The following is a 14,589-nucleotide window of genomic DNA, read 5'->3' as shown; positions in this document are numbered from 1 at the left end:
AATTGACTACAACAAAGAACACTCTGATTGCCATATGGTCCAATCTCCTATGCCAAACAGAAAAAAGTGGATTGGATGCACAATAGGTGTTTCAGTGTTTGTTCAATGAATGAATAACCGAACCAATAAATGAAAGAAATACAACTTAGGAATGATTATAATTTGCCAGTTTTCTTCCTTTTCTTAAAAAAAAAAAAAAAAAAAAGAGCTTTAATCCTTGTGAGTAAAATATAGTAGATCCAAATCACTGTTGACTGTTCAGAACGAGCTGCCTTCTAGCCAGGGTATAAGAGAAACAACTCCTTGGGGAGGCTTTATTTGATCTGCAAAAGTTTTATTATTATTACTATTATAAGACAAATTGGAATGCAATTTAATTGGAGACATAACCAACCAGATGTGCAGGAACAGAAAAAGAAACCAATGTGAAAGGCTGTATTTATTGAGAAAACACCCTGCAAGCATAAAATATGATCTAATTTTGAATTTTAAAAGACTGGAAATGAGAAAATGAGAGAAGACTTTAAATCTATAATGAAGAGTTTATAATGTTCTGTCCGTATTACCAATAACTTAGAACACTTTTCTAATTTCATTCTGTCTTCAACTCATTTGCTTTCAGTATTTTGAGTAAGCTGTCTATATATACCCAGGTACACATATAAGCTATTAACTAGTTATTTTGAGACGTATAACCACGTACATGAATCAAAGAAAGAGCAAAATCCTACTGTCCTTCAAACATGAGAACTTTGGGCCTACAATATCAGAAAGCTATCTTCATTTTCTGCTTCACTTTGTTGCTTAAGAGATGTGGTTTTCTTTGGGAAGCCAGAACTGCTTGATTCCTTTTGCTAGCCGTTTCCTCCAGGCAGAATCTTTTTACGAGCAACTAGCATATGAAGATGAAGTGCAGAGAATAGAGAAGAACCTGTAGTGTGGACACCTTGGGTTAGTGGTCAACTCAAGATAAAGGCAATCCAGAACATTTATTGAGCACTTAATGTCTACGGGCAAAATGTTAGGCACTTTCACACACAACGCCATCTTACTTGAAACTCGAAACCGCAGTGCAGGGCAAACACACACTACCTTTCTTTTGCAAACCGGGAAACTGAAGCTTAGAAAAAATATGCAACTCCCTGATTTCACACAGCTCTTTAGTGGAACATTATTTAAATGCATGCACATTTAAATAATATATATTGCCCAGATACTTTCTGAAATTGAACTCTTCCATGTTTTTATGTTAGTAGACTGAAAATTATGAAGAATAAATTTGAACTTTCCAGTAATGTCCAAATGTGGTTCTACCTGGTGAGGAGGTAGGCTGGCAACCGCACCCAGCATCAACCGCCAAAGCAATAGAGGATGTCTGTCTGCAGAGACATCCAGGCTGGCCCACCCAAGTGCCCACAAAGAAGATATAAAATATAACCCCAAAATGCTTGTTTTGTTTTGTTTTTAGGTGACTGAAATTTATTTATTTTTTTCTCTCCATTCTTTCCCTCTGATTTCGGCCCCCTTCCACCCTCTCTCTGTCTTCCTTTCCCTTCTCCTCTCTGATCTTCCTTCATCTCCGATTCTTTCAGTTAACCCATAATACATATTTAAAAAGTGCTTGATAACTGATCTATTTTTCTTATTAATAATTTTTCATTCCCTTCTGAAATTACTACGTTAGAAGTGTTTTGTTTTGTTGTCTTTGGAGCCAAGTAGTCCCATCCAAATATTTTACAGGGAGAACAAACCCCAGGCCTTTGCCATAACTAACTGACTGCTGCCAAGAGGGAAGGAAGTCAATGCATTGTCCTCATGACACTTGTCTCCTTTAAACTGGGTTAAATGCTACTAGCGCTCCAGAGGCTTTTGGAACAAAATGGGATGACATACAGGAATGTGCTTTAAAAGAAATGTACGTATTATTTTCTCAATTTCAATCCTTGCATCTATAAAGGAATTACAGCACAATTGGGCAATGAATGAATGATCTTCCAGCTCACATCAGTGGCTTTTAACTATTTGTAAGTCTTGAAACCCTACAAGATATTTATAAAATGAAAATACAATTTGAGCTAGCATTTATTTACAGATTGCTATTTGCTAGATACTGATTTAATTACTTTCCATATATTAATTAATGGAATCTTCAGTGGAAATCTATTCTTCCCATTTTATAGTTGAGACTCTGAAAGAGGCACCTGAGGGGTTACCTGCCCCAGGTCACCCAGCTGGTAAGTGTAGAGCTGTGATTTGAAGCTTATGCTCACCTCCCAAACCCATCTCTCAACTACCCAGCTCCATTAGCATCACGGATATAAGCTACAGGTTTCCCTATCAGACAAATAAACCCAAATGTTGACCTAAATTTAGGGGATTCACAGAATTCTTGAAGCCTAACCCTTGGATAGATACTTGGTAAATAATTCATATGTAGATTGAGCTGGTTCTGAGCAATGCCTTAGTGAGTTTACTTTTGCTTTATTGGTGATAACAGAAAACATACCACAAATGCATTTTCAGATTCTAGAAAGATAGGAGAGGAAAAATAAAACAAAACAAAAACAAACAAACAAATACACAAAGAAACAGAGGTTGAAAACCATCTAGGCAAAACTTTGGACATATTACACTTCTGATGAGATTGGGGCTGGCACCATTCTGGCATAAAGACCCAGGGCTTCCTCATCCAAAGGCAAGCCCTATCTAACTAGACTATGAGTATGAATATACGAGTGTGTGTGTGTGTGTGTGTGTGTGTGTGTGTGTGTGTGTGGTGACTTAGGGGGATCCATGAGAACCATATTTCCAGCAGATATCATCTACTTTCCTTCCAACACAAGGTAGACTCTGAAGGGCAGGGCCTTCACAGTGAAAGTCACAGTGAGGAAGAGTCAGTGTGGATGTCTGCATCTGCTCCTTCCTGGGAAAGGAGCCATGAAAGAAAACACCACTACCCTTTCAAAGTAGCTGATCTTGTCCTCTCTCCAGAATCATGTCTGTCAGCCTGGGTGACTCAAAAAAGAAGTCTGGCCTGCAGCCTCCTTTCTCTTTTCTGTTCTGTGCAGTGGTCTTTGATCCTGCCTTAGAATGCTGTATTAAGTCTCACTTTAATTAAACCTGTTCTCAAAGTCAGACACTTCAAAAGAATGCAACCTGGCTGCTTCTCCTGTCTGCCCAAAACTCCCTGGTGTGTCTTCAGCATCGACCTCCAGAGGACAAGGACTTGCCAATCAGCCTGGCATGCCAACGTCAGGTGGGTGGGGGAGCCGCGATGCCACACGGCCAACACGCTCCAAGCCCAGCTTTTCTTTTGCCCTTGGAGGACAGAACAGAGACTTATTGCCAGGTCTGAGAGACAGAAAAGGGTAAGATCAAGTTTAAATGTGACCTGGTATCATTGAGCAGGGATCTGTTCACTGTTCTATAACCAGTACCTAACACAGGGTCTAGGTAGTTGCTGCAAGTGCTCAATACATCCCTGTTAAATAATTCTATGCATTTTTCCCTTTAGACTACTGGATTTTATCTGATAATGGTTCTGCCTCACTAGAATGCAAGCTCTCTTTTTTTGTTTTTTTTTTGAAGGCCAGTTCCTTTTGTTTCGTTGGGGTACAATGGGGATTGGAAGGAGGGTATTCTATGTATTTCAAGATTCCTTAAATCTACATGCTTATAAAAAAAACTAGGAGCATTGCAAGTGTTAAAATATGCTGAATGATGAAGTAAAATAATAAATAATTTAATTAATTATTTAATGTAAATCTCATCTACAACTGTTCTTTCCTGCCAAGAACTTCTCTCTTCTGAATTTCCTTTGCCTGTGATTTTATTCATCACCTGACATCAAGTCTCAAAGCTGCCTGTTTTTTAAATAAATTTTTATTTTGTTATAATTTTTAATTTACAGAAAAGTTATAAGTGTAGTATAAGGAACTTATGTATACTTTGAATCAAATTTGTGATTTATTTACATTTTGACTAGACATATTCTCTCAGATCTTGCCATTGTGAGCCTCTTCAAGCTCACTTCTGTGTCATTTGAAATGTGTTCATTGTGTTCTGAATATTTCCTTACCCTCCAGTGCAATATGATATTCAAGTTTCGTCTTGTGCTTTTCCTGCCCCAATCTTGGAATTAAGAATTTTCTTTTGACTATGTTTTGTGTATTTTGCTATTCCTCATTATGCTCTAGAAACCATCCCTTGCTCATCTTTACATCTCTATAGCATCTAGAAGAAATCATTTCTCCTATCAGCGACTTTATAAACTTCGTATCCAAAAGTTACTCAGAAGTGATATACAGTTCTATTACTTACAGGTGGGCTTAATCAGCATCCCAGAAGATGAAAATCTGGAGCTGGCCTCTGAAAAAAGTATGATCATTGGACTGATTGAGGGTGAAAATGAGGGTACCCCTACTAGGCAATAAGAACCCTGCAACTCCAGGTGCAGAAAGGCCGTGGCATTTTCAAGGAAGATAAAGAGGCTGAACTGACCTAGGAAAAGTTCTAAGGTTGTTTTGTTGCTATACTTTCTTCAGAGCACAGATTATATTTAAAAAAAAAGAAAGAAAAAAAGAAAGAGAGAGAGAAAGAAAGAAGGAAGGAAGGAAGGAAAGAAGGAAGAAAGGAAGGAAGGAAGGAAGGAGAAAGAAAGAAAAAGACGAAAGAAAGAAAGAAAGAAAGAAAGAAAGAAAGAAAGAAAGAAAGAAAGAAAGAAAGAAAGAAAGAAAGAAAGAAAGAAAGAAAGAAAGAAAGAAAGAGAAAGAAGGAAAGAAGAAAGAAAGAAAAGAAAGAAGAAAGAAAACAAAAGCAAACTTTACCCTCATTGCTTCTTTGTCAACTCTTTTAGGTTTTGGACCTGTTCATTTTTGCAGTATGAGCCTCCTTTGACTGGAAGCATCAGGCTACCTTAGAACAGTGATAAAGGCTTTGACGTGCAGCTCTCCAAGGAAGACCTTGCAGAAGATGAACAGAGGAAAGGAGCCCGGCAGCCATATAATTGAAAGGGAGGGAGGGGAATCAAACATTGTATGTCCTAAGGAATCACATAGAGTGTAAGCAGTTCACTGATCTGTATCAACACATTAATGATTTATGTAGCTTTTAATTTACAACACAGACATATCTAAAATAATCAGGTAGCAGTAGGCATTAAAAATTCACTGCATGGGTCATAAAATGATTAGTTATTCAAGTGACTTCAGATTTGTATTTCATTAAGGAATAATTTTAATTTACTTTTAAACAGTTTATATACAGAGATTTAAGAACTCTTGCAGGAAGATTATGCATACTCCAGCTTTTATGTATCCAATATATTTGAGACACTTGCATTTCCTTTTTTTTTCTCCTTGCAAGCAGTATTAATTTGTTTGAGAGCATACATCCAAAAATATGGCCCATAATTTAGTAAAAACAACTTTAATTTACAGAAAACTCTTGGCGTTTCTTTCATTATTATTTCTATTATGTACTGTTTATGTGGACTGGGACTGGAGAAGGGTCTCTTTCTGCTCTAAGTATGAAATGAAAATATCTAGACATCCCTAAGTCTCCTGGTCATTCAAGGTAAATACTGAACCTTTTATGTCACAATTATCATCACAGTATTATATAAGTTTATTATTAAAAGAGAACACAGAAATCATTTACTCCAACTTGTTCACTTAAAGGTTGAGGTTAAGTGGCTTGCTTAAATAATCACAGATAGATGGAATTCAGGTATCCTGCTTTCTAACCTAATATATGTTCCCCCATATCTTGAGGTTCATTAGCTCCATCGTAGCTGTTGAAGCTGCTTCCACTGTTTAAAAAGCCAACTTGCTGGTTCACTGGGAGTGTTTATTTTCTGCCTCCTTCCTGATCAAATACTGCAGCAATCTGTAAAAACATAACCAGGCTAGGGGCAGTTTAACTCAAAATTAATCTTATCTAGGCTATTAAGCACCTAGTCCTTCCAGTTTCTGCAATTCTATCACAATAAACATTTTGAGATGCTGCTCTCAACTCCAAAAACTAACACAATTATATAAAAAAGCTTAGCTATTATCAAACTTATCTGGAAGGCAATGTAGCTCATCATGTCAGCAGCATCTCTGTCCTCGGCTTTTTTTTTTTTTCCTTCTTCTTCTTTAAAAAAAAAGAAACAAAAAACAACAACAACAAAACTAGTTCTTTATTCACTTCCATACTCTACCCTAGATCTCCTTAGCTCTTGCCTTCAATGGATGGCTGTCATGTGGAACTTTATTGAGGGCCTTCTAAAGCTCATGATAAATCATGCTGCATTCATTGACACTGTCAACCTTGTCTATAACCTTCTCAAAGTCAAAAGAAGTTTGGCAGATTCTTGTTCTTGCCGAGATGAGGTTTTTCTCTATCTCTCTGTAGAAGATGATAAGTTTTGTACCTTGCACACTGAACAAAGTTTCTATTTTTGACACAAGTTATAAATGCCAAGTTAAATGATGCAGTGAACATTCACTCAAACTATATAACTTGTGATACACAAGTTACCCATGCCAGGCTAATGATCTCTGTCTTTTGTCTGTAAACTCCCAATATTAACTTCTAAAATCTCCTGCTTCAGACCCCTATTTCGTCGTTAAAAATTAAGGATAGCAAATGACAATTTAAACATTGAGTTATACATTAGCACGTTCAGCGATGTGCCAAATATCCTAAAATCAGACTTGAAAGTCTCACAGCAGTTATTGCTATCTCTCCACTTTTGCCATCTGGAGCTCATCATGCCGACGTCAGTGATCATTCTGTGAAGAGTTCTGGGACTCTATTCTAGTGAAAAAGATGCTAAAACTAACTTTTCATGAGGCTTTTAGAAATGGTCTTTTATCTCAAGTCTGGCCCTATTTCTCACTGTTCTTTCTTGTAGAGGTTTCCCTTTGCAAGTCCAAACTCAGCCTGATTTCTAGGACCCTCTGTAATCTGTGCATCATCTCCTACCTGATTCCAAACACTGATTCCAAACTGATCCCATTCTGCAGTCTGAATGGCCACTTTCTCCAACCAAGCTTGTACTTTCTTATTTTAATTCCTTTGATTAAACCATTCTTGGCCTAGAAGTTTTTTGGTACACTGCTTTCTCATGTAATTTTCACTCATTCTTCAAGACCCATCTAAAGTCCCCAGCCACTCACTCAGCTGTCCTCGACACCCCTGCCTGTGGTCATTCTGCAGCCTCTGCCCTCTGACTATCCTATGATCCCCTAAACTCCATGATAAGAGAGACTGTGTCTCATCATCCAGGTACCCCAAGAACTCTGTCCCAAACAAATACCTTATACTTAGCAGGGGCTCAGAAAGTATTTTTAAATTAGAATAGCATTGAATTGACTCTGTCCTTATATTCACTTAGCTGATACATCCACTACTTCATGTCGTCCATTGTACTGTTTGCGTGCACGTGCATGAGAGCTCATGTTTATATCCTGTGTCCACTGTTAATCTGTAATATCATCAAAGTCAGCTGCCAGGCCTTCATCTCCTTTATATTCATGTCTGTGTCTAGCCCAGGATGCTACACATGGTGATGCTTAACAAATACCTCTTGATTCGGTGTATTTACAAGTCATATTGAAAATAGTTAATAATCATAAGGTATGTTCAAACATTCAGAATGGGTATTGGCCATAGACATCCAATAAAGCCATACCTGTGCACACTGGCTCAATATCACCTCTAGTATTATGCTATAAATGAAAAGAGAGCCTATGTGTAAATTAACTAAAAGTCCAATGTCCAGCTTGTCAAAATAAATTTAAGTAAGAGTATACTTTAACTATCCTGGGGAAATGAGATTAATTACATAAGTGTGTAGTTAATATTATTTTCTTTTTAGTCTAGGAATAGACTAAACTCTCCCTGTTCCTAAAATATGAGTTACCCTCTATTTCCTTTATAATGAAGAAGTTCAACATATAAGGAAAAGACTAATCTAAGGCAATATCAGAGAGATAATTTGGCTGTTCTTTGAGTTGTTGGAATTACCCAAGTAGTTTCCATGTAGCCTCTGATCCTGGGACACACTAGGAATATGTTAATATTATGAAGATTGAGGATTTCATTAAGAAAACTTGCTCAATATTTCTAAAATTTCTGAGTGTTGGAATGCCTTCATAACGAGGAACCATAGAGGCTTTGTTGGTTTTCATTGCAAGCTGTGATAGAGACTTGTATTCTAACCAATGAAGTTCATTGGAGATGAGTTAAATCTATGTGGAGAAACTGCAAACCAAGGCATTGCAAATGCCAAAGAGTTAAAGCAGGATTTTTTACTGATGTGGAAGCAAGGAAGAGGCGAGTTTGGGGATGAGGAGGATGGCAAGAAAGACCAGGCAAGTGCCCAGGTCATATCCCTAAAGTATCTCTTATTCCTATCTCCATTTATACTTGTCTATGGGGTTTCTAGGGGTGACCTGCATCCAGGAAAGACAAGTGCCTTCAGTTACTTAAATTACAAAATAAGGAATGCATTCATTTCTTCTTATGCTATTTCCTTTTAATAAACATTCTTTCATTCTTACCAAGAGCCATTGCTTGGCAATGGGTGCTCAGGGAGAGCAAGTCAGATAAGCTTCTGCCCTGGTGAGGGAGGAGAGGTGGGGAGAAAAACATAGAATAAAGAATTAAACAAGTAAATAATACAATTTTAAATGATAATGAGTGCTAAGCAGTAAACAAATAGAACAAGGGTATAGAAAAGAAGCGGGGCTTAGAGAACTATTTCAGCGAAGGTTATCTGAAGTCTCACCCTAGAGCAGAGAGGAAAAGAGCCACAAAAGCACCTGGGGGTGGAGTATCCCTGAAAAGGCAACAGCAAGTATAAGAATTCCAAACTGGGGCCTGGCATGGTGGCTCACGCTTTTAATCCTAGCCCTCTGGTAGGCCGAGGCAGGTGGATGGCTCAAGGTCAGGAGTTCGAGACCAGCCTGAGCGAGACCCCGTCTCTACTAAAAATAGAAATAAAAATTATCTGGGCAACTAAAAATATATATAGAAAAAATTAGCTGGGCATGGTGGCGCATGCCTGTAGCACAGCTACTCAGGAGGCTGAGGCAGTAGGATCACTTAAGCCCAGGAGTTTGAGGTTGCTGTGAGTGAGGCTGACACCACGGCACTCACTCTAGCCAGGGCAACAAAGTGAGACTCTGTCTCAAAAAAAAAAAAAAAGAACTCCAAACTGGGAATGAACTGGCCATGTTGATAGTAAAGTAATTTGATGTATGTTCAAAAATGGTCACTGGTTGTTATGTGAAGAAAGGATGGATATGACCAAGAATAGAAGCAGGGAGATAAGTTAGAAAACTATTCTGATAGTCTGGCTAGAGATGATGAGAATGTCACCTTGTGGTTGGGGATGGGTAGGGAGTCGGTGTGCAGAGAAGTGGCCAGATTCAGTATGTGTTTGAAGGTTAGAGTCTAACGTACTTGCTCATGGGGAGGGGGAGGTTTTTTATTTGTTTTTATGACCCAAACTACTGAATGAATAGGAGAATCTACCTTTCTACCTTCTCGTCTTTAAAATAATGATGAATGGCTGCTATCATTTTGGTCTCTACATTTTTTAAAAATCACTGAGGTCCTTGAGATGATTAGGAAGAAGTCATCTGAGAGGCCAAGGCATGGAAAATTAACTTCTGTGGAAACTCAGGGACTTTCTGCCTTGGCTGCATATTAAAATCACTGAGCAACTAATTTAAAAATACTGATGCCAGGGCTCCACCCAAGACCGATTACATCAGAATCTGGGTGATGCCAACAATGAGGAGCCAGGGATGACAGCCACTAGTTTAGTGGAACTGGGTTATCAACCAGCCAATTGAGAAGTACTTATTAAGTATCTATTTAAGTCTTACACTGTAGTCAATATTATTAGAGATATACAGTGTGCACCCTTCTCATAGGAAAGCTAACATTCCATTTGTTGAGACAGAAACTACCAAATTATTTCATTATAGTAGAAGATAAGGCTGATACCTATCACTTATACTAGTGTTTACATGTATTTCCTCTTACCAGAGGAAATCTCAAGAAAATTGCTGTGAAAATTTATATGCAATTCTCAAAAATGCTATTTCTGTGCAAAACATTTAAAGAACTACTCTGAAAAAATATGTCACATTTGCTGGAATATCCTCTGTGCTAATAAATCATCATTTATGGATGATGATCCAGTAGGATCGGTTGATCTTTTGAGAAACACCCAAAAGTCAATTTAGAGGCAAATCTGGAGAATGTGAGTAAAACTACTTTTTGAGGAGGGATTGACTCTGATATAGTAAGATAGCTCTTTCTTCTGTGGATCTTAACATGGGCTGAATCTATTTTTTACAGAGGTACTGAACATATTTTGAAGAGGGTGGCATCTTTGGAATTAAACACATCCCTTCCCAATGTGACTATTTTGAAGGACAACACCCATCTGAATACAAGTCTGATCTGCATCATTAACAATAATCAATGACAATACCATATATTTATATCTCATACTGGTCAGTATTGAATAACACTGTGCTTTAGGACATACTTCCTATTTTAGTGCAGAAACAGAAGAGTAGGAAAGATGATACTAAAAGTAGTATCGTCTGCTGAGTCTTCCTGGGCTCTGTGCTCTGGAGTCTGACATCCATCCTTGATTCTCCACCCAGATTCCCCACCATCAACAGATGAATTAGATATGGATTTGATGCCAGAGAAAACCCTACCAGTTGGAGAAAAGAGTCTAAGTTCCAGGTGCAGTCTGGGATGATGAAGACTTCTTTGTCCTTCTGAACTGGAAAAGTAGATTCCTAGTCCTGGATTTCAGGGATTAACGTGCTGTTTTGAGACCTAGATGGCATGAAGTTGAGACAAATGGTGTTCAGCCTTTGTATGGAAAGAAGAGTAAGTGGCCTGCCTACAACGTTTCTGTATTTCTATTTTTATATATTTATTTTTTAAGAAATATATCTATCTTATACTACAAACGTGGATCTGGGGTGGTTCTTTTTGGAATCAGCCAAAAGGTGATTATCTTGTTCCTCTCCACCACTTGGCAAATTTATAGCACTTAAACGTGAAGGGCACTTAAAGATACATCTTCTTATTTTAGAATTACAAACTGCACTCATCACTGAAAGGCTTCAAATTCAAGTCTCATTTCCAGAAAAGACTCAACGTTTCCTAAAAAAAGATGAGGTCTTTGCAGAGTATGGTGTGGGTGTGGAGAAGCACTCCAGGTGGCACTTGCCTTTGCTTTAGTGAATCTAATCAACTTACATGTGCTTGATCAACAGTTTTATTTTTTTTTTATTTTTTATTTTTTAGGAGTCTTCTTGGCAAGTTTACAACCAATAGGAATTTGTTAAAAACAGGTAAAATAAGTAACCTGACTAATAATATTAATAATCCTGAATCATTGCCATTCCCAGCCATCCACCTCATCATGAGTGGACACTGAACCAGGGGACTTCTGAGCACCCCTTCCCAACTCTGGGAATCTGTGAATGATCCTTTTCTAGTCTGTAGGAACAAGGTAACAGCTTGGCCTTTCTTATTTCTTTGGTTTTTGGTGCATGGATAATTCTCCGGCTGTAGATTTTTTTAATCAGTCAATAAAACATTTGTTTAGTGTTTTGATTATTTTCCATTTTCTTCCAATTTCTTTGGCCCTTAGAAGACATTAATTCTCCTTTTCAGGACAAGGATGTGTATCAGTGATAGCATTATTAATGGTAATTAGATGTTATTAGTGATGATGATACAGCTTGTGGTTTTTACTCTGTGCTTCAGATTTATGACATAAATCTTCTGTTTCTAGTGTAGACTGGGAGTTTTCTATCTCCCAAATGTGCCTAGGAAAGTGCATATGCTCACAAGTGTAGAAATAATGAAAAAAAAAAAGAGGCAAAAAGCATAAAGATTGTGTGTGTGTACATGTTTACCCCCAAATCCCCTATGAATTAAATACTTTCATGATCCCTATTTTAAAGAGTAGGAAGCTAAAGTCTGGAGAGGTTAGGTAACTTATCTAGGATCACACAGCTAATAAGTAGCAGAGACAGGATTCAAAAGAATTTTGATAGTTTCTTCGAATATGTTTAAAAATGTAGATTACTGGCTATTGTTATTGCCATTGGAATTTTAGTAATGAACATTTTTAGACTTCTAGGAAGCCCTTATACATTTTGATTTGTTCATGTAAGTTAAATTGATACAAGGGATCAATGGGAATGAGGATGGAGGGTGTTAACAGTGAGAAGAAAGCTCAGGGAGAGAGGTTTGACCCTGTAGCTGGAGGAACCCAGGGATCCAACTATTATGAAGCAAGGAATATGGCATATTGACTGTCTCTATTGACATGCAACATATGCACAACTGCTAAACTGTGGACTACAGCATCTCAGAATTCTAAATTTGGAGGGTACTTTCACAGTCATTAAAATGGTACCAATGGCAAGATAAAGAGTCACATTGGGTTACTACGTATTAAATCAAGAGGTGTCCATAGCACTGTTGGTAGATACGTCTGAATATAGACATAATGACTCCAACATATAGCAAGAGAATATATTAATTTATAATTGTAGCCCTAGAAAGGAACTTAGAATTCTGTTCATCCACTATGTTCATTTTCTGGATGAATCTGCCCACCCAGGAACTTAGTTATTTGGCCATGGTCACTCAGAGAAGATCCTAGTTGTCATATCAGCCCATTCAATGCTTTCTGCTTCCCTGTTCTTTTGCTTTATCTCAGTGGAAATTCACAGTGAGAGGCGCTCCCGCTCCTATCTGACTGTAGCATCATAGCAACTGCCTGCTCTGAGACAATTTCCTTCTGAAGCTCAACTGAGAGAAGAGCGTGACGACACACCTTCCCAATGAGCAGAGGGAGACAGATGCTGTCTGAGGAGGTGTCTGCAAGTCCTTCCACTCGCTGGCACCTGGGCACCTACAGTGTGCATGCACATGCAAGTGGAGTCTCACTTTCCATTTGCAAACTCACAGCTCAGCTCTAATAATAGCCTGCGGTAAGACCTGTCCCCAGAGGCTGTGAATCTCCTGTGTCGTGCGGCAACCACTTCTAAAACTGTCCCTCTGTTCTGCTTTGCTTCAAGGGAAAGCTCTTGGGAATATCCCACTTAGAAGGACATTCAAGAACAGCAAGAGGCCGTGGCTTCTTCAACTCAGAACAGAACTAACTTCAGTTGAAGCTAAACAAAAAGTGTATGAGCAGCAAGAAATGGTTCCAGAACTCTGGTTAGAGCATCACAGGCTTTCCACATAAAGGAGTTATTAATAAAATAATGCTGCTTCTGGATAGGCACACAGTATTAAATCTCCTAACATTCATTAAATGTTTTGAGAAGTGAGTAGACTGGTAATAATTGATTAGGACATAAGTTTTGCCAATTTTCTCATTTAAACCCACAGAAATATAACCGGCTTCAGGGAGTAGCATGATGTGTTGGCAAAGCATTGGACTAAAAATGAAAAACCTCTCGCCACTTTTCCTCCTTATACTTACACTTAGCTTTGTAACTTTATCAGTTATCTCTCTGGTCATGTGTTATCTCATTGGTAAAAAAGATCATAACTGATAGATATTGCTATCTTTGCCTAAACATATTCTCTGTGATTGATTTATAGTATCTCATTTAAAAACAATAGACATGATATTATTTCCATGTTCTACTAATAAGAAGACTAAACATGAGAGAGATGAAATGACTTCCCTAATGTCATGAAAGTAGTTCACTATAGCAACAGCATTAGAGCCCAGGCTCTCTAATGCCTGGTCCAGTGCACTCTTAAATGCATCACAATTCAAACAGAAGCCCACCACTGAACACTTGTGTTGTACCACAGCTGGGGCCCTACTTCACTGGCTGCCAATAACACTGAGTGAGCAAGTGGGCATGAAGTTGTCCATTGGAGGGATTAATGGTGCCCGTGTTGAAATTAGCTCTAAATTCTTGATTGGAAGTCAATCTCCCTTGAACTGAATTTGGCTGAGGAAATAGGGAACAGAAAAGCTGTCTAGAGAAGCAGTTATAACCTCAGGTTTTGAGGTCAAGCTACATGTGTTTAAATCCTGGATCTAACTTGTAGTAACTGTGTGACCTTGAGAATGTCATTTAGCCTTTATAACAACTCGTTCCTAAATTGGGGTCAATAATGGCAGTGTGTATAAAAGGATGAGCATGTATGTACGCAGTTAAATGCTCAATGAACACTTTTCTTCCTTCTTCTCTGCACCCTTTTCCTCTCTACTGCCCTTCCCAGGAATCTGGGACACTGTCGGGAGTGGTGCTGCCCAAATCATCACAGTGTGAAATACCGAGGTGATGTTGGATTTGAAGATCGGCCCCTATGCTATTTTCAACACATTGGTTGGGATTCCAGAATTAAACACATTAACTTCCATGTGAGAAACTTATGCTAGTTATGAGCCTGGGGCCTCGTGAAGCAAAACCTGGGCAAAACCCTGCAGTTCGTGAAAATCTTATTCATTGATATTCTTATTGTTAAAATTAATATTGAAAATTTAATTCTAAAACCATGGATTAAATAAATAGAAGTCAA

This window comes from Lemur catta, chromosome 16 (genome assembly GCF_020740605.2).
Source record: "Lemur catta isolate mLemCat1 chromosome 16, mLemCat1.pri, whole genome shotgun sequence".
Lineage (NCBI taxonomy): Eukaryota > Metazoa > Chordata > Mammalia > Primates > Lemuridae > Lemur > Lemur catta.
Note: the sequence above shows the minus strand (reverse complement) of the source record.